General features: G+C 43.6%; 1 protein-coding gene across 1 annotated transcript in view; it reads right to left on the bottom strand.

Moving 5' to 3' along the window:
- The window catches only part of KCNIP1 (potassium voltage-gated channel interacting protein 1), a 238292-nt gene that overhangs the window by 16251 nt on the left and 194374 nt on the right, over positions 1-27667 (bottom strand). The window lies entirely within an intron of this gene.

Genomic DNA, 27667 nt, shown 5'->3' with positions numbered 1-27667 from the left:
TCACCTTAATCCTAGGAGAAATTCAGATGTCCACAGCTGCTGAATCTGGGATGGAACCAGCCTGCATTTGCATGGACTTTCAGGGAAGCAGATAAGAAATTGAAGATTCTGGTATGCATTTTATTCAAGCAAATATTCTCTCACAAGGAAGAAAAATGCCAACCTCCTGTATTGCTGTAATCTCACCTCTATTCTGATGCATGCTTTTACTTGTCAAGTGTAGACACTGCCCAAACATACACAGATGCTTAATATATGTCATTTTGAGATTCTCTAAGCTTCAAGGATCAGATGCAGTTTTCAGGTGACATGAAAATCCCATCTACATCCAAAAGTGGCTTGGCATAAACCCTGACACCTCCCCCTTGTTACCAAACCAGCACCATTTATGCCCTGAAAACATGTTTTAGGTTATTGGGCTCGAGATACTATAGCAATTCCTGCTGAAAGGCATGGATTTCACAAGAAACATGGAAGGAAATGGAGTCATGCTGAACGGAGGAAAGGCATGAATTCAGAGCAGACTGGCTCAGGGAAAGAACAGGCCAGACTAAAGCTACATTTTCATAAGTAAATTCTGTATATATATATATATACATATATATATATATGAATGTTATTAACGAAGGACACACGTCACTGAGTGATAAAGGTTAATTCACATTGGTTCACTCTTCCAGTATTAAGAGATCAGTTTGAAATAATGGTGCATTCAGCCATCCTCCTAATCTACTGTATCTGGAGCTTCACAGTCTGTGTTTGTGGGGCTTGAGCAGTGAAAATACATGCCTAAATACAGTGCTCAATGTCCCTTGCAAGGCAAGGAAATCGAGGAAAGAGGCATTAATAGCATGGGATAGAAGGGGAGTATCACAAGCAGTTATGATGCAGAAAGCTTCTTGAGGTGGTAGGTGGCCAGAAGAGGCCTGAAGGAGCCACCTTCTCCACACAAAGGGAAACTGAAAGTCTAGAGATTATAGCTCCTGTTAGAGAAAGAGAGATGGAAAAGGATGTCTGCTACAGTAAGAACAGATGTGGAATGGGAAATAAGGGGGCAAAGCCATTTTCTCTGAAAGACAACACATGCCACAAAATTAAGGAATGCAGAAGAAGCTGTAGAGAGGGAAAAAAATGGGGAAGAAATTCCTTGAAATGAGGGAAGTGGAATGAGTGGATGAAAAAAAGCAAGAAAATACATTTAGAAGGGAGCCAGCTTATGGAGACTAATCCATACATTATATAGCAAATACTTTTTTTGTACCTTTGGTTAACTGCAATTTACCTAAAAGCCTTTACAAATGCAAGTAACTCCTGACTCCTCTCTTTCACGTTCCTGCTGTTCCCAATGCAATAAGTGGATTACACATGGCCTTGGCAGTCACCCTGCCAGTGAGCCATGCATTTTGTACTGTGCAGTATGTAAGCAAGTTACCTCCAAGCCTCTTTCTGCTTTTAACCAGTTAAACATGCCCAGCTTTTCACTGACATTTCCTACCGAGTCACTCAAGTTCTTTACAACTTCAGTCAACATAAAGATCTAAGATTAAAACCCTGGCCATCTACTGTTTATATCCTATAATTCAACAGAGAGGGGAAACCCAACAACCTATGCACCCTCAGGTAAGTGGTGAGGCTAATGGGGGAAGCCAGCCTGTTGGAATACTCTTAGGCTTGGTTTTATTTATACCCTTACAGCATGGAGCTTCACATGGTTTCTAGAGAGGTAGGAAAGATCCAGATGAGAAAAGCCACACTCCTTGCAAAAGCATTTTGATGTAAGTGGTGGTTTTTGGTGGGTCTTTAATTTCCCATATACTTTCCTCACCTCCTTAAACAATCAGTGTTAGTACCCTTACATCCAACCTGAACTTCCCTTGTTTAAGGTTGAACCCATTACCCCTTGTCCTATTGCTTGTCCTCCAAGGATAGGTTTCTGCAACACTCAGTTCATGAGCTTTGGTCCCACAGGGCAGATATTCCTATGTTAAAAATAAGCCAGATTACTGTTGTAGATTTGATTCTATTTCCCATGCTGAGAAATGTGTCTCTTTTCTTTATGAGAAACTGTAGAAAGGAAATGATGAAAAATTCATCCCTTTTCAAAGGAACACTCCAGTTTTCCCTTTCATTCCCCATTCCAGAACCAGCATTAATCTCTGCCTCTGAAGAGAATCCGATGGTTCCCCATGGGTTAATCCTTTCATCTGCTTCCTCCTCCTTTCCCAAGGGAAGTATTTAGAAATTTAGCAATAAAAGATGTGTGAAGCTTTAGCTCTGGCCAAGGGGGCACTCAAAATGACACCACAGCAACAGGCTTCCAGTGAGCACATCCTAAAAATGGTAGTTTTTCCTTCGATGGAACATGCCCCGATACAACTGAGCAGACCTGGGCATTCCCTGAAGAGCCACAGCACAAAACAAATACAAGAAAGGCTTATTAGGCTATTTTGTCTATCACTTGCCAACAAAGAGCTATTTTCCACAGTGTTCCATGATAACATTGGTCTTAAAAGACACTTTTTAGGAGTAACTGCTTCGCATTAATGGGCCTCACAGATCAAACAATCCCTCCCCTGTGTTCACAAGATATTAACATTTAAACTTCTCTCAGCTCTCAGCCCACATTCAGAGATCCCCCTCCAGCAACACTCTGCTCATCCCTCCTCCCTTCCTGCCCTGGGCACAGCACAGACCTGTAAGGGCACAAACTGCTCTTCCAAGCAGATCGATCATTTCCAGCTCAATAGTCCCCACCTCCCACAGATTTCTTTGTCAATATCTGTTTCCTTTCAGTGTTTTCTCTTAACTCAGGTGTTTAAAACCTTTTTCTTCCACTCTCATATACCCTATAGATTAACCACAGTGACAAACCTCCAGATCCTGTCACTTCCTCATCTGCTCTTGCCTTTTCTCATGTATATTGTATTCCCTCTTACTTACATTGGCTTTGTTGCACTGGCTGGGTCCTCCCCAGCTCTCCAGGGATGTCACTGTGTGAAAGACAAACCCTTGCATTTATAAACACTGCAACTGCATTGAACTGAAGCTCACTGCATGGTGCTGAGTGCAAGCAAGTGTATGCACGTAGATCTACACATTTTTAATTAAGGAAGCATTGTGTTAAGATATTTTATCTGATATCATGTTCTTCCTCAGTTTTGCCTTCTCTACATCTCGCTGAGCACCCTGAGAGGTCTGAGGATGGGAAATGGGCATGCCACTGGTTTCAAGTTCATTTTCTTCTCCTTCAGTTTGCAAGCTCATGGAAAACCCGAGGGACTGCCACTGGCAGGGATGCCCATGGTGCCCTCCTCAGCTCAGGTGCCATGTGTCAGCAGCTGCTGCTTACAGCATCCCTTCGGAGCTGGAACTCACACCAGTTGAGTGGACTGAGTGACTAAAGCAGGAGATTTCTCCTGCTTGCAGGTACTGATAAATTATAACTTTCTCCTTGGTTTTTTGTTAGTTTGTTTTTTAGCTTCAGCATTTGTTGCAATGATCCCTTAATCAATCCCTTCCGCACCAGACAGTTGCAGTGAGTTGTGTCTTAGAATCATAGAGTCATTGAATGGTTTGTGTTGGAAGGGACCTTAAAGCTCATCCAATTCCAAGCCCCTGCCACAGGCAGGGACACCTTCCACTGGAGCAGCTGCTCCAAGCCCCTGTGTCCAACCTGGCCTTGAGCACTGCCAGGGATGGGGCAGCCACAGCTTCTCTGGGCACCCTGTGCCAGCGCCTCAGCACCCTCACAGGGAACAGCTTCTGCCTAAGAGCTCAGCTCAGTCTCCCCTGTTCTGGCAGGTTAAAGCCATTCCCCTTGGCCTGTCCCTACAGGCCCTTGTCCCAAGCCCCTCTCCAGGTTTCCTGCAGCCCCTTTAGGCACTGGAGCTGCTCTAAGGTCTCCCCTTAAGAAGCCTTCAGCCTCCAGGCTGAACAAGGACAGGTGTAAGATCATCTGCACTGTTTAGCTGGTGCAGAACACAGAACAAGTGCCTGTGCACTTGCTCAGCCGTTTTTCTTGCAATGTGTTTAAAACTGTAAGAATAGAAAGCAGCACTTTCTGATTTAGGATTTGTCTCTGGCCACAGGTGTATGGCTGCCTTAGTAGCAGGTTATGAAGTGTGGGTCTGGGAGAAGCAGCTGTGTTAATCTTACTCCAAAATAGGTCCAGGTTGTAGTAATGACTTAATTTTGCATGTTTACTGAGGGCAGAACACCATCCCTATCTGCTTAGCCCATAGGATAGGCACACTTTATGTGTCAGACAAAAGAAATAGTGGCTTCATTTTGCAAAGAAAATACTGCTGACATACTTGCATGTATGTGCATATTTTATAGACTGTTGGTAATGAAAGACACTGTTTCATTTCTCTGCTGCTTGCTCAAGAGCAGAGAATGAATTTTCATTAGAGTAGATCAATACTTTAACTGAACACACTTTGGAAACCAATGAGGCTGGGTTACACACTCTTTCATTTTCATTCTATTTTTACCTTTTGTTACCTTTACAATTGGAAGCTTTCTATACTTAGACTGCCTGCAAATGGCCTGGTGCTTCACTGCTGTAAACTTTGCTGAACAGGATTTGCACTTCCCCAACTGATAAACTGGAGTAGTTTCAGCCTGTTAATGTAAAAGCTGGTTTGTGCATCGACACGCTTACAGACAAAACTGGTTCATCATTGAGGAAAACTGACTGTTATCTATTAGCTTTGAAGGAAAACAACCTGCTCCAATACTTCATTTTCCCAGATCTTTCTGTTCTGTTGGACACAAGCTCATTTATCTGCCATGTGATGGAAAACATTGTTTCATTGTCAATTTATCTTTAAAGTGCACAGGTAACATAACACACGTCCAGGACAGCTGCATGAACCGAGGCACTGCCCAAACCCAGGTCCTAAAGGTGGAGAGTCCAGGCACTAACTCTGCAGCACCAGCACCAGAAAGCACGTGCCATCAGCACAGAAGTCAAGTCCTAAAACCCTCTGGTGACAGCAAATCTCTTGGTACTCGCTTTAGCAACCTGTTTCTGTACAAAAATGCCTTATTCAGATCCAACCATCCTTTCCTGGTAAGTGGAACAGATTAAACTGGTCCCAGACAATGCCAAAGTTGCATTTGTGCACTATAGAACAGGAAACAGTTGTGTGTTATTTACCAGCTGCTTTCTCAGCTCTGGCTTTGAACTGCCATTGGACCCAAGTTCATCACCCTGCCTGTCCTTCCCACTGGAGCTGCCTCTACACAAGCAACATGTTGCACAGAAGCGCAGGGCTGGTTTCACTTGGCCAAACTCCCTTGTGAAACACAAGAAGCAGCAAATACCACTCCCCACAGTGGCCACATCAGCACTGGAGTATTTCCAGCCCTTTAACCCATGTGCTTGACAAAGAGCAATAGCAGTGGCTCAATACATTGCTAGGGCTGGCCAAGGACAAGCCAAGACCTAAACCACACTTCAAATGGAGGGTGTCAATGATCCTGTCCCCTGCTTCCTAAGGCTGCACGGTGAAGCTGCAACACCAGGTTCTGTGGCTAATGGGAGGGTTTTGAAAAGATGCTGCTTATAAATAAATTCAGTTTTTGTTAAAGAAGAATAATCAAGATGTAAAACACAGCTCATGGGCCCGGTGTTAATTGCAACATTGACAAGCATTAGATAAAATGGGTAGTTTTATAGATACAGTAGAAGGGGATTAAGATATGTGCAAGAATTATTAGACCGCATCTTATTTGTATTAAAAACCCATTAGTTATGTTTTAGGAGTGAGGACCTGAAGGAAAACATTAACTCCAGTTTATGCTTTACATCTTTGGAATTAATCTGCAGACAGGCCACGTGCTTGGGTAGATCTTGTAGGAAATACATCCTGCCTGTGGGAAACCAACTGCAAATAGCTGAATATTTCATGAAGAGACATAATCGAAGGCCTGAATCCATCAATTCTCATTAGGGCCAAAAATTAAGGGATGGGAGTCGGGTGAGAGCTGTTATCGATGCAGACCCTGCTTCAGTGTTCCCTCCTAGTGGTGTAAGCAGAAGGGGTAGGAAACACTGGCAGCTGCCAAGTACAGTTCCACTCTCTGAACAGTCAAGGTATTTGTGTGCAGTTCCATGTGCTTCCACCAACAGAATCCAAGTGTCAGCCTTTAAGCGACCCCAGCTGGCAAATACTTGCAAACCAACCAGGTTAACATGGGAGAATGATGGCTCAGCTGGAGCTTAAACACATGTACAGCACATCTATCACTTCTTAAGAAGGGTTAAGGAAAATCTGCTCATGGCAAATATCAGTAAAAACATGACACTAAGATACCAACTGATATATTAAACATCAAACAATTAAAATGGAACACTCCTTATTAATAAATTATTATTGTTATTAATATTATTGCCTGTCTGAAGAGATCAGTTTCCAAACCAAAGGGACTCTCTCCAGAGAGTCAATAAACCAAAACAGGAGATGATATCTCCTTACCCACTCCCTTTTCCCTCAAGGATTTTCTCTTTCAGGTCTCTTTCCACCACTAATTCAGCAATGTCAAATTCCTTGCACTAAGAGCCAAGCTCAGCAAGGCTGTTCTGCCTGTGTGAACCTCCACCACCACTAGCTGCAGGGAAAAGCTGCATGAAACCCAACAGTATATAAAATTCTGAGATTTAATTACAAAAATAAGAGAATTTCAAGATTTCTTGGCTAATTCTTGCTATGATATATGCAAAAAGTCATGTATATACTTTCCTCTTCCTCTATACTCCTTTAATCAGCTCTGCAGTTGAACATAGGGAAGCTCAAACAAGGTTGTGCACTAAAAGAGGAGGTACAGCAGTCAGAGGCTACGCGTGCCTCCAAAATGTCTTTGTGGCACACAACTAAGATCCACTAAAATGATTTGAACATGAACAACACAAAGTCCAATTTGACGTTAAATGCTTCTGCAAACACTGTATTGTGTTCAGCATCAGAACTAGCTTCGCTGTGCCATTCCCAGAGCAGCAGACAAGCAGGTTGTTCTTCCAGTGCACCAGAGCTTACTTGTGACAGCATTTGCTTTTCCTTGCACATTCCCACTTATCTGTAGTAATGTTTATAAGGGAAGCAACTCCAAAACAGGTGGAAAACCTCTGAGAGCTTGCTGGGTGTTTTGCTGCTTTTTCATAGGAACACTGCAGAAAATGTGTTTTTGGGACAAGGTCTTTCTTCCAAGCAGCTGGTCAAAGATGAGTTTGCAAAACAAGCTCACTAGAAAGGGTAGAAAACCACTTCCCTTTGGTTATTGTTTGAAACTTCCCAGTAATACCACCTGAAAACCTTACCTGGAGGGTATCTGGACTGTGAAGTACTTGACTGAGCATTGCACAAGAGCACATGGAGGCTGAGGGAGAGATGGGACTGCTTCCCTTGCTGCAGCCTTACCAGGGAGCTGGGCAATGCTCAAGCACCTTTCATTCTGTTTGCTACCAGCATGGAAAGTGAGACTGAACTCAGCCAGGGGGAACCTGTTTCTTAGCTTAAGAAAACTTTTGCTATAAGAATTAGATGCCCAATAGAGTCAAACCAGTTCAAGTTTTACCTCTCTGATACACGTAAAACCAGCGGGCAGGGTCTAGGAGAAAGTAAGAAAAAGATTTAACAGAAAGAAAGTGACAACCACACACAGCTTTGTCTGGTGTTAATTTGAAGGTGACATTGGATGTGTTCTGCATGGGCCACAGGGTCCTCTTTCCCAGTGACTGTAAGGTTGTTTCCAGGTGTATTTAACAGTTGGTCCCATCCCCACCTCCTCCCTCCCAGAACTAGCTCTCTCCCTTACCCTTGGGTTAGGAAGGGAAGTCAGAGCTCACTGTCCCCTGCGTGACCATGGAACTCAGAGCAGCAGTGAAGAGAATCATGCACGCAGTCATGCACCCATGCAAGCATCGATGCATACAGAAGTACAGCAATGCAACAGTCGGCATAGTAACTGAGAAGGGAGAAGGAGAACTTTGCATGCACTTCTTGAAGCTTGCTGAGGGGCAGCAAGAGGGGCCCAGGGCCTCCTGCTTCCACAGCTTAGCTCTTTGCTGTAGAAATAAAGTGATTGGAAGAGTGAGGAAGTCTCAGGGGGTCTAGAAGTCTCTAACTTGTGCTCTTTGCAGTCACTTCACTTGCAACAGGGTCATTTTGTACTGTCCTCACATCCTCTGGGCAGTAAATTACCTGGCCACAGATAACTGGTAGAAGTAAATACTAGACCACAGCTTCCCAAGAGCATCACCTGCATACTGAGCATTGCTGAGGCATAGTGCTTGGCCTCACTAACTCTGGCTCAGCTCTTCTCAGTCTAAGAAATGAACAAGTAAAGAAAAAGCCCAGGTGAGCACAAGAAAACCACAGTGGATGCTCCAGTTGGCTGCTGCAGTGCAAAACCAATGGTGATACTGAGGACAATCACATGAGAGATCAGTAACAGAACCAAATCCTCAAGGACTGGGTACTCACACAGGGATATAACTCATATTAGTGAGTATAGATACCTCCATACTTTCCCCTTTTGAGCTGGACTTGAAGAAAACTCCAATAGAAGCTAGTCTCCAGTGCAAAGAGCCTACAAACAATTGTGATTTAAATTGTATTCATAGACCACAACACATACCAGAGACATACCCAGACCTTTACAGAAAGCATATAAAACAATTAGTAAAATATAACAAACTCCACTGTACCCTATGCAGTATAATCACAAGACTTTTTAACCTCCTTGAACCACCAAGACAGGATTGCAATAAATAAAGGTTGTTTAAAGAGGCCCTGAATCTCTGCTGAAGCAGGTGTTGAACCATTAACCATTAAATCACCTGCTGCCAGGGAAATCCCACTTTGCTGGGTAACCTAAGGCCAGAGGGGAAAAAAGCCCACACCACTTCAAGTCTGATGGGGACAGTTCTAAATTCACATATTAATACTAGCTACAAACTAATTTCCATTGATGAGAACAAAGAAATGTAAATGCAGTCATTAGAGAGACCATGATGAGAGTGCCCTGATTTAGTAAGGGTGAAATCAGGGAATAAGAAGAGCCAAAGTACATCGAGAGGTTCCACTGTCAATACTGGGCTTGAAAAGATGAAGCTGCATTAGAGGTGATTACAGATAGCAGGCAGACAGGAGGTGTGCTGCAATAAAGAGAAAGGTGATCTATTTATCTATACTGAGTAACCTTGTGGGTTATTAAAACTTTAGACTCTAAAGAATGCCTTCTGGATATAAACAGTGTTCTCTTCTTCAGAGAGGTAGAAAAAAAGCCCTTAGAAAAGTGAAATAGAAAATGCTCCTTGTAACAATACACTTCATTATACGAAAAACTTCACAGTCAGCTTTCAGGGGTTCAGTGGAGAATTAATTCCCTTCCAGATTATTCAAGTCACAACTACAAGGTTTTGGTTCATAGTCTCTATTTTTTATTTAACACTGAATTGGTCTTCTTTGAAAAACTGCTTTTCAATAAGCTTAACAGGAAACTTCTTAATCATCAGCTCAAATTCATATGCTTATGTCTACTTAGCATATTGAATAGTACAAATAGGAGAAACTACAGCGTTGTTACTACCACTTACAAAACCTCTTCCTAAAGCATGCAGAAGCAGTTACTAAAGACTTGGTTATTTGCCATCTCTTCCAAGAGGAGTTTTAGGATTGTTTTTTCCTCCGAGAACTCCCAGGTTATGGATTACTCTGTGAGCAACTACAGATCAATGAAAAAGAAAATAACCTGGCAGAAACTCAGTTCATCATTGCTGAGGGTTCTTTCTGACCAGGTAAGCTGTTTAGAAGCAGCAGGTAATGCCACAGCCAACCCACTAGTGCTGTGCATATGGAATGGGACTGTCCCTGTACCTGACCAGGGGGAGCTGCATCAGAACTGAAGTACCAAAGCCAATATAAGACTCCACTTAAATCATAACAATCTAATTATTTTTTTCAGTGTAATTTGACTTTTCTTTGTACCCTAAAAAAAAGGAAAACCAAACACAAACCTGTCAGGTACCAGAACATGTGGGAAGCAGGGATATCAAGGTGGAAAAAAGAAAGATTGAATTTGCAGCCACATAGTCCTGTTCCAGCACTGGCATGCTAATAGGATGCTTACATTTCCCCTGCAACATCTGCATGGCAGCAGTTTTCATTGGTGCCCATGCCCAAGCCTCTGAAAGTTCAGCCACTATCTGAACACCAGTGGGTTTGATGTCATTGCAATGGTGCTGGCTGGGAAGCCATTACACAGCCCAACATTAGTGTTTGAATTTGTGGCTGTTATCTGAGCAAATGAACAGGGCAGGTAGCATTTATTTCAGTGCAAACCCCAGACCTGTTGTAGAGCAGCATTTTGGTACAAGGTAAAAAAGCAGGTGTTTTTCTGTTTCTCTTACTTTTAAAGTACTAGAGTTCTGTAGGGTGTGATGAGACAGGGCTGGCCAGAGATACATCTACATAGGTGCTCTTGCTTATCAAGAAGGCTTTCAGAATCAGAAGGTAGAGGTGGGGTTTTTAGACACTAATCCAGATAGTTTGTTTCATAAGAATGAATTTAAAGGAATTTAATAGACATAAAACGGCTTTATACCCAAATTCCTCACTTCCAAACATACTGAGGGGATGGGTCCTTAGCTCCAGGATTGTTTTCAACCAGCTCTGTTTTCTCAGTGACAGGAGCCCCAACACAACCTCCCTGCTCTCAGGGAGAAATAAATTGGCTTCATAAACATAATAGAGCCTGGGGGAAAAATTACTGTCCTGCCATTGTGCCACATCTGTTACACAGGCAGCAAGCAAATGCCTACTACAGGGAATATTCTGCCCTTCGCAGGGTATGGGCAGTTGAAAAACTTCCTTAAGTTATGCAATCTCCTGCTTCACTAAATAGGTGAGAATGGGATTAAAAACTGAAGTACATGACCAGTGGCAGTGGAGGACAAGCTCCATGCTCCAGGAAGAGCTGCTCCAGCTCCAACACCTCCCAGAGCAACCTTTGCCTGTGTGTCTGCTGAGGGTACCATGGGCTGAAAACACTGAGCTGGACACAGCCCCCTGTTTAAACCAGACCCCTCTGCCCCTCCTGGCTTGTACAAATGGCCCCTGGGGATGAACAGCCTTTTTTGTGTGCTTCAGTCTTACTTTTGAGTGATCTCAAGTAGCACAGTAGGAGCACATCAGATTTTCACAGCATTACTCCTTATTGTTGAAAAACTCACATTTCCTTACATTGTCATAACACAGCAATTCAGAGCACAAATAAAGCTTCATGTTACCCAACCCACACTGGGAAGTGAAAAGCTTGATTATGTTAGGGCTTTGTAAGGAACATAGTACATCACTTAGCACTTAAACAAGATACTGAAATGCCATCTGGTAACACAGGCATTCCCACTGAAAAGAAAAAGTGAAACCTATTTACATCCTGTTTATATAGTTGTACAATTTTTGTATTGTTTGTTAAACAATTATGTTTCCTACAATACATAAATTTTACCTGGGAGCATTTTCCATTTTACTCTGTTAATATGAAATTGTGAATCCATTCAGAATCCCTTTTTCAATTCAACTTCTCTGCCCAAGAGACAGCTTCGGCTGACATAACACTCACCTGCTGAGAGTAATTGTGATGTGTGTGTGTGTGTTGCTGGGGTGTTAAAGGCTATCTCGCCAAGCACATACAATCTTAGTTCAAGAGATGGGTGTACAGCTTGCAGTCCAATAGGTTGGCAGCAGTTTGGACACAGCTCTAGGTGGCATCTAATGAGATGTGCAGTGTCTAAAAGAGATGTGCTTATTCCCACAGTAAACCCCTATTGCCTTGAAGCCCTTTTCCATGGTGGTCGGGCTGGGCTGAGCTGAGGGGCACAGATGCCACGTTCAGAGCAGCACTTCCAGAGCTCCGGTCCAGGCTGGAGTTAAGGCAAAGTCATTGCCAAGAGATGTGCCCAAACTGCCACCAAGACTGCTTGTGTTTTGCAATGTTTTCCACTGTTTTGCAGGAATTCTGTAGCTGCCCGAAGTACAATCAAGGCTTCGATTTGTACAATTCTTTCCCAACCATCAGTAATGAGTTTCGTGGAAGATGTTGGATGTAAGGAAGAAGTTCTTTACTGTGAGGGTGATGAGGCACTGGAACAGGCTGCCCAGAGAAGTGGTGAATGTTTCATCCCTGGCAGTGCTTAAGGCCAGGTTCAACAGAGCCTTGGGTATGTTGTGGTTTAAAACAAGTCCGCACAGCTCGTTCACTCACTCCCGCCCTCACTCCCCCAACTACCGGAGAGTTAGGAAGCAGAATCCAAAGAATGTAGCCCCCACGGGTTGAGTTAAGAATGGTTTAATAGCTAAGGTATAACACAAATCACTACTGCCATTACTACTACAAATAATAATGATAAAGCCAATAACAAGTGAAGAGAATACAACACCTCACCAGCCACCGACCCATAACTCACCCCACCCTGCCCGACCGAGCACCGACCGATAGCTCCTCCATCCCCTCAGAGCTCCAGCCCTTCTGGGTCTCTCCCAGTTACATCCTGGGCATGATGTGCTATGTTATGGAATACCTCTTTTGCTAGCCTGGGTCAGGTGTCCTGTCTCTCCTTCCTCCCAGCCTCCCTCTTCCCTGGCAGAGCATGAGGCTCAGAAAAGGCCTTGGACAAACCAAACATTTGAGCAGTAACTCAAAACATACTTGCTATCAGCAACCGTTCCCAGCCTGAAAGTCAAAACACAGACTGCACCAGCTACCAAGAAGGAGATAAATGACTGCTACTGCTCAAACCAGGACAGGGTGACATGGTCTAGTGTGACATGTTGGAACTAGATGATTTTAAGGTCCTTTCCAACCCTAACTATTCTATGATTCTAAGATGTTCTCTATTCTGTCTGAAATGCAAGTTTATACACAGAGGCCCTGACAAAGTCTGTGTGAAGAGTTAATCCAAAGACAAGTGCAATCAATGCTTTTCAAACACTAAATGGCACATAAAAAGTCATAAACTGTAGGATTGCAAGGGAACAGATGATGAAGCTTTTTCCCCAGTCCCCCCAAAACACCACTCCAAACCCCAATGCTCCGCTCCTTCTCTGATGCCCTGCAGCAGCAGCAGGAAACCTCAAGCCCAGCAAAAAACATCCTCCCAGCACTTAATCCTCCCAGAATTAAGTCATTACTTAAGTGAAGTAAGTCATTTCCCTTTAGGAGATTCAAAGATACATTAGAAATCAACTCTCCCCTTAAAGGGGAGTTTTGCAGAACGTGCAGTATTGTGCTGGAAACACAAAATGGTTTATATGAATCAGTTCTTGCATCTATAGCAGACCTTGGGCTGCAAAGCCCAAGGATTCAAAAAGAGGAATGTGCCACACAAATTGCAATGCATCCTGAAAGCCACCTTGCTTGAGAGCTTCTTCCAGCCTCCTAGTCATGATCATCAATACCATCAGCAGTGTTATTTGCTCATGATAATGCATTATAACCAGAAGCACCATTTCACAGTGTTCAGTTGCTTATGAATCTATTTCCAGCCCTACTACAGAAACTAACTACGTCTCAGTAGCTCTTTGGCAGAACAGGACAAGTAAAGGCAATTTGTAAAACCTCATCAGTAAAATAGGAGTAATAACACACATCCAGACATGCTCTCACAGCATTCCACTTGAGTCCCCTCAACTTTATCAGAACCCAACCCAGGTAATGAGTCTCCCTTGTAACAAATGGGTCTGACTTTGGTTCTGTGCTGTTGTGCAAGACAAATCTCCACTCCACTTACAGCACAGACTATTTCAAGACTTGATTTTCTTTTCTAGGTTGGTATTTAGGCAGTGCTTGAATTACAGCTTTTGCTTCTAAAGCACTCCGAATACTTCAAGAAGAGCAATCTAAGGAACACAGCCAAAACTAAGAGTGATGAAGCTGAAAGATGATCAACTGGAAGAACTGGTGGTAAGCATCCATTTGATTAAATAAGAACTTATCTGAAGGAGGTGCACCAGATTCTTTTGCCATATTCCCAGTTACATGATATTGAGCTTCCTTTTCAATCTACCACTAGTATAACAAACCAGGTTTAACATGGCTGGTGTTGTATGAACATGTCTATACATCCATTGCTGTATCCAGAAAAGTGGACATGGGACTTCCCAAGCAGGGAAGCAGTCACCTTCCATGACATGCCCCATCTCAAGGCTTTATAACAAGTACCAGAAGTGCAAATAAAGGATATAGACGCAGTGATCTTCTCAAGAAAGCAGCAGGAAGGCATTAGCATTGAGTGGGCTCCCCTAGCCAGGGACATGCAGGCTGAACAGGGACCAAAGCAACAATTTCCATTCCAAAGCAGCAAGGAAAAGGAAAACCATGAGAATGTGTCAAGCTATCAAACTGTGATGATTTTTCAGAATAAATAGTAGAAACACTTCATAAAGCACCTGATAAATGAAATAGTCATGGGAGACTTTTGGATTATAAATGAAGTAACTGAACTGAACTTTTTTTGTCTTCTGGAATAGGTTATTCTTCAAAACCCCTCTGATGAGCCTAGACAATGAATTACAAATGGACTTATTCTCTCCAAGAAGAATTATTGCTGTCAGTGGTTTTCTATCTCATTGAAAAGCAAAGACCCTTCAAGTCCCTGATTTATTACTGCACCAATTTCCACAAACGTTGGTTTGCTCTAGCTTTGAGTTAGAATAGGGGGTTTGGAAGAACTATAATCAATGACTATATAATGTGAGGAAACCAAGCAACCAAAAATAGTAATTAGTTCAGTGCCTAAGTCAAGGACACATTATCCTTGGGTTATTTTATGGGGAAAATTCAGGCAGCCTTTAACTACAGTGTACAAGTTGGACTTGAGGATTGTAGTGTTTTTTCCAACCTGGTTGATCCTATGATTCTAAGTAAGTAAGTCCAAGCAGCTTGGACTACATACACTTGGCACTGGCTGCAGAACTAACACAGGAGTTAAGTGGGCATTCGGAAGACCAATACAAATAGACAACAGTGTGAGGACAAACACAACTTCAGCTTTGTGAAACCTTTATAATAGCACCCTCAATCTCATACACAGTGTTTAAGGTAATGATTGCAGGGGACCACAAAGCTGCAGTCTCACCTGAGATTTTGCAGCATGATCTAGTGTGTAGCATCCCTGCCCATGGCAGAGGGTTGGAACTGGATGATCTTAAGGTCCTTTCCAACCCAAACCATCCAGCCATCCTATGATTCTATGATTCTTTATTCTGGACTGGGACTTTTCACTTGGAGAGAGAGAACACGTGCATATGCATGTGAGCATTATCTTCTGATGGAGGCCTTGCTGTGCCTTCCATAAAGCAAATCTGTGCTCAGTCACTCCAGGCTGATGGTCTCAGTCTGGAAGCACAGCCTCAGTGCTGGAAGCCTGTAGCAGCAAGGCACACTGTGCTCACCACTACCCACCACCAGTGGCTGCTGCGGGCCTATGGTCCCCAGTGGGCTCCCATGGTCATGAGCAGGAGGTCTCTATGTCTGAGCCACCTGGGGTGTGTGAGCAGCTTGGGCTGTGCTCTCAACCAGGGCACAGGTGCTGTTCAGAATTCAGGCTGTTTTGTGGTAGATGTCACATTTCCTAAGGTGATATTCCAGATTGGGAAAATAAATTGGGAAAAAAATCACCTTTTTCACAAAAATGGAAGCTTTGGCATTTGGAAAACCTCATTTTGGAAACCCTGCAGGTTTCATTTCTCCCAAGCATTCACATTCCAGTATAATGCAGGCAGAAGCCACTTCCCCCTGGACCATGTTCAACCTGGTTACAGTGCAGCAGCCCTCTGGAGCTCTCTCTCAGGTTACCCAGTGCCATCAATTTTTACTTCATGCCTGGAGAGCTGTACAGTGAGCAGAGCTGTAACACATGGCCATAGCCAAGGACCTTCACTGCAACTCTGCAAAACAGATACTTCATGCTAGGTATCTTTCACTCACCCCTCCTCCAAGGGGTATCACTATTTCTACTTTAGCCTTAAGTTTCAACTTCTTACTATGAGTTTTCCTTAAAATATAGCTTTCTTTGTTTTTAAACAGAAACTTTTATTTTCTCAGGCTTGAAACTTGTGTGGGTTTGCTCATATTTATTAAAAAAGAGAAAAAATCTATCTGGTTTTGTTTATTAACATATACTTAATCCTGTTTGGAAAAGTAGTGTGGAAAACAGGATTTGCCATGTAACTCTAAGGTAACTCTACCATCCAGAGCAGGATTGAATCTGGGAATGATTCTCCTCCTGTAACAGCAGAGAGGACAGCTCACCTCCACATTGCAGCAATTCACCTCTGCAAAGGCTGGAAGTACAGGCTGTTCTGGACCAGGCAGAACTGAGGAGCAGAACACTGCTATCAGTAAGCACACCATAGATCCCATCTGCACAAAACAGTATCACCTAAAGGATTCTTCCTTTCCATTCACAGAGCTGTGTTTAAGTTGAGCAGATTGCTCCAAAATGTGAAGCGTAATTAAGCAGAACATAAGCATCGATTCAGCTCTATTTGCACAGAAGGAACTGCTCAAGATATATTGTTCCAATACAGATCCAGATTTTTCAATAGGCACGAGAATATTTACTGTAATGCAGTTGCTTATTAAAGCTTTCTGCTGGAACACACAGTATGCAGCCATGGGGGAGCCAACAGCATCCAGCCCTGGTTAGAACTCCAGGAACAGGGCACGGGGTTTACTCCTGTAGGTATGTTGTTAGAAGACAGCACTTAAATGGATCTGATCTCAGACAACATATGGAAGCAACTAATAGTGCCTGGCCTTCCTGTTCATAAAAAACATCAGCATCATAATTTCTGGTTTGCCAAGAAGGTGAACAAGAAGTGAACCTTCTGAACACTGGTGTAAATAGACAGTGATCTCTGCTACTGGTGTTTCTTTAAACACAGCCTGCTACATACTTCTTCCTGAATCAGAAATAGAGATGCTTTAGTACCAATGTGCTCATTCAAATTCCTCAGACTCCTCTTTAACTGTTGTGCTTAATCATTTTGAACAGACACAGTTATAAATCAGGTACTTACTTTTCTATGTACACACCACTGCCCAGGACTGAGGGCAATGACTCACTGAAACTCATCATCAAAGTATCAAAGAAAACCCATCCAACACCTTAGATTCCTTGGAGTTGATAAGTGAAAGTAATAAATTGCATCAAAATACCTATCAGAGGTTTTACCCTTACAAGGCACCTTTCTGTCCTTCTGCCTGGCTCATGGTGATACTGCCAAGAGTGGTTGTTTCACCAGTCCCATCATCCCAGCTGCTGCTCACCCCTCGCCTTCCCTGTGCTCCCACCTCCAAAGAGCAGCATGAGGGCAGGCTCTTCCTTGTTTTAGCCAGCTCTGAGGAAGAGAGAGGAAGCTTCCTGCAGAGAGGAAGTGCTCCAGAGCTCAGGAGTGCAGGTTCTCCTCCCTTTGCTCAACAGTCTGCAACGCTCTGCTAGAACACCACAAGTTCCCATCAAGTGGTTCAGTGCAGTGAGGACATCCCTTCTAGATGTGCCTTTAGCAATTTGTGCCTTTCTTAGAGTGGGCAAACACAAATACATACACACTGCAAAGATGTACAGATTTTTCACATGGGTTTCTATGTTCCACTAAAGTATAAAAGGTCAGGTGGGGAGGACAAAAGACACAACACATTGGTATCAATCAGTAAGCAACCCCATAAAGTAGGAGCTAAAATGCATGTTTCATACACATAGTGATAGATCACTCTGCTATGGTCAATGTATCAAATATACCAGCACCATATACCAAAGTAGGAGCAGGACTGAGTCAGACCTCTCTAAACTCCATGCTGGATCCAAACCACAAGCAGTTGCCAGCCAGATAGCAAAGCAGAGAACCGGGGAGCTGAAACCCCAGCACACAAAAGACAGGAAAGTTTTAGTTAACACATGATAGCTTAGTAATTTCCAAACCCTGTCCCAGCTTGTGGTGCTTTGCTTCTGCAGCAAAAGCTTAATGGGACAAGCACAAAACTTGCTCACATTTTTCTCTATCTTTATTCTGCCTTTCCAGGAAGGGCAGTAGGGACTAAGGCACACCCTGCCTTAGTAGGTGTGACCAACTACACACTTGACACAAGTCTCCATGTAGGCCAAAGACATCATCATTTAAATCTACCATGCTAAAGTTAGAAACTTTAAATTGCACTGATTTGTCTAAGGATCTTCTCGCTTCTGAAACACGAGTTTTCAGACTGGACGAGGAAGACCATGAGATTGAGATCTTCTCAAGCTGGGGCCTGGCTTCCATCAGCCCCCTAAAAAGGCTGGCAAATTGAGAGACCTGGTCTGAGTTTTGAATACCACCACCAGAGAGAGTAATTTGAGGCTGATGAACATCAGTGCTTGTAAACACTGGAGCTGTTCTGCTTGACAGTGTCTGAGGACTTCTGCAGGCAAACACCATATACACAACTGAGAATGTGACTGGTGCCAGAATGCTGTACATTAAATTTTCATGCTGACTCTGATTGCTTTCATTTAGCAACACAGATGTGCAACAAGGATGAGAAGATACAAGTGCCCATGGGAACTGGGAAATGGCTGGCAATGCAAGCAAGGTTCGGAAGCCAGCCACTTGAAGCAAGTGCTCACATGGGCACTTACCAGCTTGTGTCATAGCAGTAGCTCAATTTGAAAGAAGCCATGAAAACATTTTAATGTATTAGATTTCATAATTCTGATTCTTCCATTCTGGTTTGTGGGAGTCACAATGTAGAACACAAATGAGTTTGAAACCAAGATAGGAGAGCACTGCTAAGAACAGTTAAAATAAAAAAACCAAAAGGAATTATAGCTGAATCCAGGTCATATATGGAGTGGTCTTAGAGTATTTTGTCTGAAATGTCACAGAATCAGACAACAGTTCATTTTGGAAGGGATCTTAAAGCTCATCCAGTTCCAACCCCTGCCACAGACAGGGACACCTTCCACTGGAGCAGCTGCTCCAAGCCCCTGTGTCCAACCTGGCCTTGAGCACTGCCAGGGATGGGGCAGCCACAGCTTCTCTGGGCACCCTGTGCCAGCACCTCAGCACCCTCACAGTAAAGAACTTCTTCCTTAGGTCTAATGTGAACTTCCCCAGTTTAAACCCATCACTCCATGTCTTATCGCTACAGTCACTGATGCAGAGTCCCCCAAAATATGCTGAACTGGTTTAATCTAGTCTACATGAACAAAAATATAACTGAGCAAGAGGCACAAGAAGCAGATTTAGACAGATATGCCATCATGGGCAAGGTCATCCCAGTAGCAAATGAAGAGCTGCTTGTGCAGAGGAGCCTTCTGGCTCTTTTGCTTTTGCTCTGGGCTCTGACATGAGGGTGCTAAGGGACCAAAAGAGGGGAAGAGGTAATCAAGCCCCAAAGCCTGTGTGCTCATAGGAACTCCTGGTCTATTATCTACCTAGGGAAGCCTGACCTGCCTGTGCAAGTGCTCATTCCTATCTATTTTAATAAGGAAGAAACATTTAGCTTGAAATAATTTCACTAGAGTATGTGAAAAATAAAGAAGAAAAATTTCCCTTTATGAATGCTCCAGAATTCATCTTATAATTGCAATTCCCCTTTCAATCACCTGCAAGAAATGTGATAAAGCTTTTGTCTAATCCCCAAATAACAGAAAATGAAATAACAAGACATGCAAAGGGAGCCCCTGCACCCATGGTCAGTGTGTGCCACCAGCCCTGCTCCAGCAGCCCAACCAGCCTTGAGATGTGGGGATGCAGCACCACTGCCCTCCTCACCTTCCAGACAGGTCTGGTAGCTTCACCTTTCCCTTTTACTGCTCCTGCCTAAAACCCCTCACCAGTGTCAGCTCATGGCAGCAGATCCATGTGCATGGTGCTGTCACAGACCTGCAGGAGCAGCGCCTGCCTCCCTTCCTGCTCCTGCTATGGTGGGATCACTGCTGTCAGGAAGTGTGCTGGACTTCAAGTGGACAAATAAGGTGCTCTACTCTTTCCACAGCAGGAAGTCTCCTTTTAAGAGAGTTAGGATTAACTGCTTAAGTAGTTAAATTAATAAGGACTTAATTAAGATACAGTTGGACATGCATCCTCAATTCAAGGGTCCCATGTGTAGATTTAAGAATTATGGGAGAGGGATTAAGGTAATGTTCATTACGCTCCATTTATAAAGACTGTTTAAATAGCTATCCCTTCCCAGTTATGAGCACCTCTAACTCAATTTCTTCAAGAGAAGCAGCCTTACCTTGGAATTCTCAAGGATATTCTTCAGCCAAAAGAAACGTCTCCCCCTCCAACTGTAGATTTATTCAAGCCAAGTGAAATGATACCGCATTTCAAAACACAGCATGTTAGTGCAGCTCTTTTGTGCTTCTTGCAACCATGCAAACACAGGCAGCCCAGTGTTTAGACAAGTGATGCTTCATGTCGCTGAAGTGATTCAGCAGCAACACAAGAAGCTGGATCAGAAAGATGAGACACTGCCACCCCTCAGAGTGCTGTGTCCAGCTTTGGGTGCCCCAACACACATGAAGGATATGGAGCTGTTGGAGTGAGTCCAGAGGAGGCCATGGAGATGCTGTGAGGGCTGGAGCAGCTCTGCTCTGGAGCCAGGCTGAGAGAGCTGGGCTGGGGCAGCCTGGACAAGAGAAGGGGAGACCTGAGAGCAGCTCCAGTGCCTAAAGGGGCTGCAGGAAACCTGGAGAGGGGCTTGGGACAAGGGCCTGTAGGGACAGGCCAAGGGGAATGGCTTTAACCTGCCAGAACAGGGGAGACTAAGCTGAGCTCTTAGGCAGAAGCTCTTCCCTGTGAGGGTGCTGAGGCGCTGACACAGGGTGCCCAGAGAAGCTGTGGCTGCCCCATCCCTGGCAGTGCTCAAGGCCAGGTTGGACACAGGGGCTTGGAGCAGCTGCTCCAGTGGAAGGTGTCCCTGCCTGTGGCAGGGGCTGGAGCTGGAGGAGCTTTAAGGTCCCTTCCAACACATCCAGGCTGGGATTCTATGAACGTCCCCCCAGAGCAGTCATCTCAGAGACCACCTCAGGGCCAGTGCAGGGCTGCATCTTCGGAGCCCCGGTGGGCTCTTAGGGTTCAAGTTATAAGCCTCAGGGGACACTCTTCTTGTTCCTCCCACCTTACTGCCCCTTCCCCTCTCTCCCTATGCTTCAGATGAAGGTCAATCTCCTGCCAGGGCTGCACACATTACATCAGAACTGCTCACCTGCTCTCAGGAGCACTGCTAAGGCTGATGCTGCTTATGGGAACTCACTACAGGACCAAGAACAGCAAACTCAGCTCACTGCTCCTCACACACTGGATTAAAGATGACTAAAAAACCTGACTGCAGGATTCCAGACACCTTCTGTGTAACAATGGTCTAAGTTCACACTGGCATAAGTCAAAGAACTTCAGCTTTTTAACCAGGCCATGTCTCTTTAATGCTGTTTTCACACTATTTAATAACTATAATTTAGAGATGCATGGAGACGGGGAAGAAAAAAAAGACTTATTTTCCTTTCTGCTGCAATGAGAAACCACATTTATTTCATATAAAAATATACCACCATTATTTATTAGCAAGCAGAAAGCTTCTGGGTGTAATAAACATTTGGTATATAAAGCTGCAGCTGCCTGAGGAGAGGGGAATTAGCTGTAATGACACTGCCTTAAAGAACCTCATAACATCACTTGAATAACATGAAAAAGAAGGGAGTAGAAGCAAGAGGAAAAGGAAAGATTTCTTTTTTTTCCTGTGGTACATCACAAAATATTATATAATATATTTCTGCTAAACTCTCATATGGAAACAAAAGACAAGTTTTCCTCTCTTCTATGCATTTAAAGTGTATACCTGGAATGAGCGTTTTCTTCTTCCTAGTTAAGAGGCTTTAGCTGGTCATGGGAGGGGGCAGGTCCTTCAGCACAACTAAACTCCCAGTTACTTGTTACTCATGTGAGCAGCTGAGCTCACATCGCTTCACTCAGGACATAATTCCAGTAGCATCTAGAAAACCATTTCCATTTGCAAAGCAGTGTCAGGACTGAAGAAACAAAACACACGGAGAAATTCAGTTCTGGGGAGGCTGCACAGTCACTTGTAAACTGAAACCAGCACCACAGGAATGGTTTGGGTTGGAAAGGACCTCAAGATCATATAGTTCCAACCCCACTCCCTTTGGGCAGGGACACCTCACACTCAACCATGTCACCCAAGGCTCTGTCCAACCTGGCCTTGAACATTGCCAGGGATGGAGCATTCACCACTTCTCTGGACAACCTGTGCCAGCGACTCACCACCCTCACAGAGAAGAACTTCCTTGTATCCAATCTAAACTTTCCCTGTTTAAGTTTTAACCCATTACCCCTTGTCCTATCACTACAGTCCCTAATGAACAGTCCTTCCCCAGCATCCCTGTAGGCCCCCTTCAGATACTGGAAGGCTGCTCTGAGGTCTCCACGCAGCCTTCTCTTCTCCAGGCTGAACAGACACAACTTTCTCACCCTGTCTTCATACAGGAGGTGCTCCAGTCCCTGATCATCCTCGTGGCCTCCTCTGGACTTGTTCTAACAGTTCCATGTCCTTTTTATGTTGAGGACACCAGAACTGCACACAATGCTCCAGGTGAGGTCTCACGAGAGCAGAGCAGGGGGCAGGATCACCTCTGACCTGCTGGTCATGCTCCTTTGGATGCAGCTCAGCACATGGGGGGTTTCTGGTCTCAAGCACACACTGAAGCCAGGTCATGCTCAGTTTCTCATTGCCCAAAGCTCATTTAGAGCATGAATACCTCTTGCCCAGCTGAGTAAGGCAGGCAGCAACAGCATTCACTTAATAAAATATGCTAAGTTCTTACTGTGGAGGTTTCCTGTTAGATCCCTGGCTGTATTTAGTTTTTGTGGCTGCTTTGGTCATCTCAACTTGAGCATTTGGTAAACAGCTTTGGTGCAAGCAATATGTATGTCTTGAAAGTCCTCAGTGCAACAGCTAGATAATGATGCAAGATTTAGAAAGCCTTACAGCACTCAGATCCAGTTACACTATAGAGGAGAAACGTTTGCTCTTTAGAACAACTATTTGTTTCACGTGCTGAAGTGATCATGAATATTGGGTGTCTGAGTACCTTAGACAGGTTCTGCAGGCAGATTTTGCCAAGATTTTCCATGTTTTTATAGTTTTGTTCCTAAAGTCACCTTTCTCCTTCACCCTTCCCTATGGAAAGCTGCTCAGGTTCACAGCAAATAAAAACCCTCAAGGTAGGAGCCTGTAATGAGTCAACATCCAAGCTGACGAAGGTGGCAGTGAAGTGTTCAGAGTACAGGTGGGCTTGAAGACAATAAACTAATCACTACATGGTGATGAATCTTAGTACAAGATACTACAGCACAACACAATGATTATGTGGCAAGCAGGCCTGTGTTTAGATTATTATTACAAATAGCACCCATTAATCACCATGAGCAGCCTGGATCCTAACATTCTCCAAGATAAACTACATTCCATTTCCTTATAAAAGGAACATTAGACATTTGCATCTAGTCCGCCATGCAGCCCAGAGGTGACTGCTGACAGAGATAGAAATAGCTCAAACCTGGCACATAGCACCAATATGAATTGTTACACATTTTGCCCAAAGCAAGAGTCTAGTTAAGATTCTAGGACAGGTTCAAACATCATTCATAGCTGGTTTGGTTAGAAGTTTTCCCCCACAATCTAAAAGAATTAAACACAAAATACAGCTCTAGAGACTTCATTAGAAGTGCAGAGAGCAGCCCCAAACCGTACATGTGGAAGTGTCATGAAAACGCTTTTCCATCAGCTCCCTTTGTTCCCATATCCTTGATGTAACTAAGACAAATCCTTCTTCCAAGAGTTCATATGAAACAAAAATGTTTCCTGATGAACAACTTCAATTAAACATCATTCCAAAAGATATACTCATGCCTGAGCCAACTACTTCTATGTTCTTTCAACTTCTACAGCTCCTCATAGGACAAATGGCACTGGGCTCCTCTGAACTTTTTACCCACAGCTGTGATCTTCACAACACTTGAAGTGAAGGTGGCAGAAGATGCACCACTGCTTACACTTATTTATAAGGTTAATTTTGTGTTTTGTTGCTGCTTTCATCAGGAGATTCTATCTCAGTCATCAGTGGACACTTATAGTCCAGAGAGCTGTAGAATCTGAGGATAAACTAGATGGATAGCTTTGCCCAAACTTTACTGCACAGTGTCATCAGATGCAGCATTGCTCTGAGCAGCACTACCCCAGCTGATGCTTTCCAGCACATCTCTCAACACAAAATGGGAACTGGTGAGGTACAGAGAGAGCTCAGAGGGACATGTACTCTCCTGTCTGATGTAAACAGACAAGAGTGTAAGGCAGAGGACTTCAGCTAGAGCCAATGAAATGCAAAGCAGATTCTAAACCATGTCATTTTACACTCATCGGGTAACACCATGATCCCAGCTACTACATGATACCCTACTACTACAAGCAACAAGATGGCTAGTTGGCATTCCACCACAGGCATCCCCTCTTCTCAGGGGTGCAGCGTTCACTGCTCTCACTGTTTGTGACCTGAAACATGGAGTTCAAAAGGGATGAAGCTGCTGTGTGTATTCTGCATTTCAGAGTGGTTCTGTAGTCCACAAATGCAGAACCTTGCATACAGAATCCATCTGCTACTCTATTAGTTATCTTAGTTTACAATGGTGTTAATACTGCAGAGTGCTTTAATTCTGAAGGAGGTACAGATTCAGGGTTGGTGAAATAAATGTCTTTTGGTGTCTTCCAGACAGCTAATTGCTATACATAAATTATTTAAAGCATTACAGAGTTGTGGGGATATGAATTACATTTCAGCAAAAGCAGATAAAAATGGGGGAGGCAGAGATGAACAGATACATATGCTTGACCAAAAATAGTCTCTATTAACATCGCACCCTGCTAGAGAACATACGAATATTTTCAATTGTGTATACATTAACCTGCAACCAAACACTAGCTCATTTTGTGCTGCATATACCCAATCTGCTAGCTGCCATGCCTCCCCCAAACTCTATTATGTGTCAACTCCATGAGAACAGCCTGGATTATCATCTTGCTGCTCAATATAGATGTAAAAGAGATTTGACACTGGCACAATTTAAGAGCCTCTGTCAGGAAAGTAATACACATTGCAAGCTTTGCATGGATAAGATCCTTTTAAGGTTTTACTGTTGCTGCTTGATGCAAGGGAAGGAAATTGGCAGATACATAATGCTCTGAGAACACATAACTGGTGACAAATGAAATAATCAAACTGTTTGTCATTATCAAACTACTGCACTTCCAGAATAGGATGAGAACAAAGTTAAAGTAAGCTCCACTCAAACAAGTGAGCACTTTAAGGAGGCAAAGTAGTTGCATTAGAAGTTTGTCTTCATTACCCAGCCCTCACTGATGGGACTGACTTCTGGCAAGTCTCCCAGCAGGACAGCAGCCAGACAGTATTAAACCTCAGATCTTTTCCAGCCTCATCCTGAATTTCACAGTTTCAAACAGCATTTCAAGTTACAGGTCCCATTAGGAGGTAGTTAAACACCGTAAATATCTGGAGCAGATACATTCCTCTAGTTTGGATTGCAAGATTTGCCACAAACTATTTCAGCGTTCCCCCAGTGGCAGAGTTCTTGCGCTACAACAGTGCCTATTGTGCAGAAGTCACCACATAGATATATTAAAGCAGACAGAATCCAATATTGTACCATTGGCACATATACTAAGTTACCTCCAAAACACCCCACAATAAGATCAGCGTGTTGCCACAGGAGCCTCCAGGGTGTACAAGCAATTGCCCAATTGTAAGGAAGAGAAAAATGACATCACCCTGTTGTAAACCCTGAAGTAGCTGTGAGGGCTGGAAGGATCAGCAGAGGTATCTGAATTCCTTCCCAGCAAAACCACCTCACACTTAAACCCCTTCAGAAATATTCAGAAGCCTTCTCTAAAGCCAAGTCTGCCCAAAGGAGTTTCATGAGAGCTCTCACATGGATTTGTGTCACAAGGTGGCTTCCTTATAAAGCTTGCCCTTGTGCTGGTGCTCTCCATCCACTCCAGCAACAGTTCACCACTTCCTCATCATCTTCACCAGCTAAAGGATGGCTGCATTCAGATGTAGCTCAAACCTCAGACATCCATTCTAACCCCCTAAAATGTGACCAGATCTCACGGCAAGGCAATGAAACCTCTCAGCATCCAGAGAGACTTAGCTTTTCATTTAAAACATCTGCTACTTGTGTCTCTGACTTACCAACTTTAATTAAATTTATTGGCAAAGATGTGATTCACAGATTGTATCTATTCCCCTGAAGATTAGTAGGTATGGACAACTGGAGATTAGACTGGATCCTTCACATCTGGTGACACTATGCACCTTTGCTGCTGGGGTATATTTAAGAGTTAAAATCCAATAATCTTCCTGCAGAAATGAAATCCCTCCAGATCAAACAGATAAACTCTGCTTTAACCTTCAGGAGGTGGGTTTTGTTGATTACACTATTTTGGAAACACTCTCCTTCCTAAACAAAGGAACCTGTGTGGGACTGATGCACATTCCTGCCTAAATTCCCCATTACCCACCTGCTCTTCCATCCCGAATCACATCAGAGAAAGGTCTTGAAGGGAAGAGACAAAGAACAATGAGGGATCAGAAAACCAGACCCACCAAGTGCACCCAATCTGATGGGTACCGATCAATCACAGTCCTGTAACATCTGCCAAGCAGCCTGACATCCGGCTCAGCAGCACTGAGGATTTCTGTCTTGCACAACTGACACTTCCACAGGCTGTAAATTAAGACCAACTTTGACAGCCTTTCAGAAATCAGCTTTGCACAAGAACAAACTCCTCTCAGTGGTGGTGCCATTCAGTTTAGAAAGCACCATGTATTTGTTTTTAACCTATACCAGCTTTTCCTTAAAACAAGTATGTGCTTGGTGGGCTCTATCTGCACCAAAGCCTCCCCCTTCTCCACAATGACCCAATTTACCCCACTGCAATCTGCAGCGATGGGGATCCACATGCACAAGTGCATCACACTCCATCAAATCTTGCTGTGGTTTGAAGCAGAGAGGTTACCTGGAGCTTGCTACTTTGCAAGGTGGATGTGATGCAGCAGTTACAGTCCACAGTCTCTTTCAGCTCTAACAAACAGGTATCATCAGCTCCTCCTCTTTTGAAATATGCTATGACAGCTTATCACCTCTGTGTTCTATCTTGGGGAAAAAATGAAGCCAAAGAAAAATCCTTGCAATGAAGCAAAATATCCATCAAGTTTTATGCAATTCCATTCAATTTATTTAAAATATTCTACAGAATATTAACCTTTTCTAACATCCTTCTTCCCAGCAGATAGTATGGTGGATTTAGGGAAGGAGTCTGAAGGAAGAAAGGCAAGATGGAAGGGAAGATAAGTAAATAGGCACAAACCTCATGTACTACTGCATTGTTATGTACATGGGAATTATTAGGAGCACAGAAATAATGAAATTATGGTATGTGGTATGTTAATAGTTTTGCTGTGGTATATTGGTATATTTATGTTTGCATTCCTACCATGCTTCTTAAGAAAGGCCCAAGTAGCTTA

Source organism: Melopsittacus undulatus, chromosome 10 (genome assembly GCF_012275295.1).
Source record: "Melopsittacus undulatus isolate bMelUnd1 chromosome 10, bMelUnd1.mat.Z, whole genome shotgun sequence".
Lineage (NCBI taxonomy): Eukaryota > Metazoa > Chordata > Aves > Psittaciformes > Psittaculidae > Melopsittacus > Melopsittacus undulatus.
This window is presented reverse-complemented; position numbering and strand designations above follow the sequence as displayed.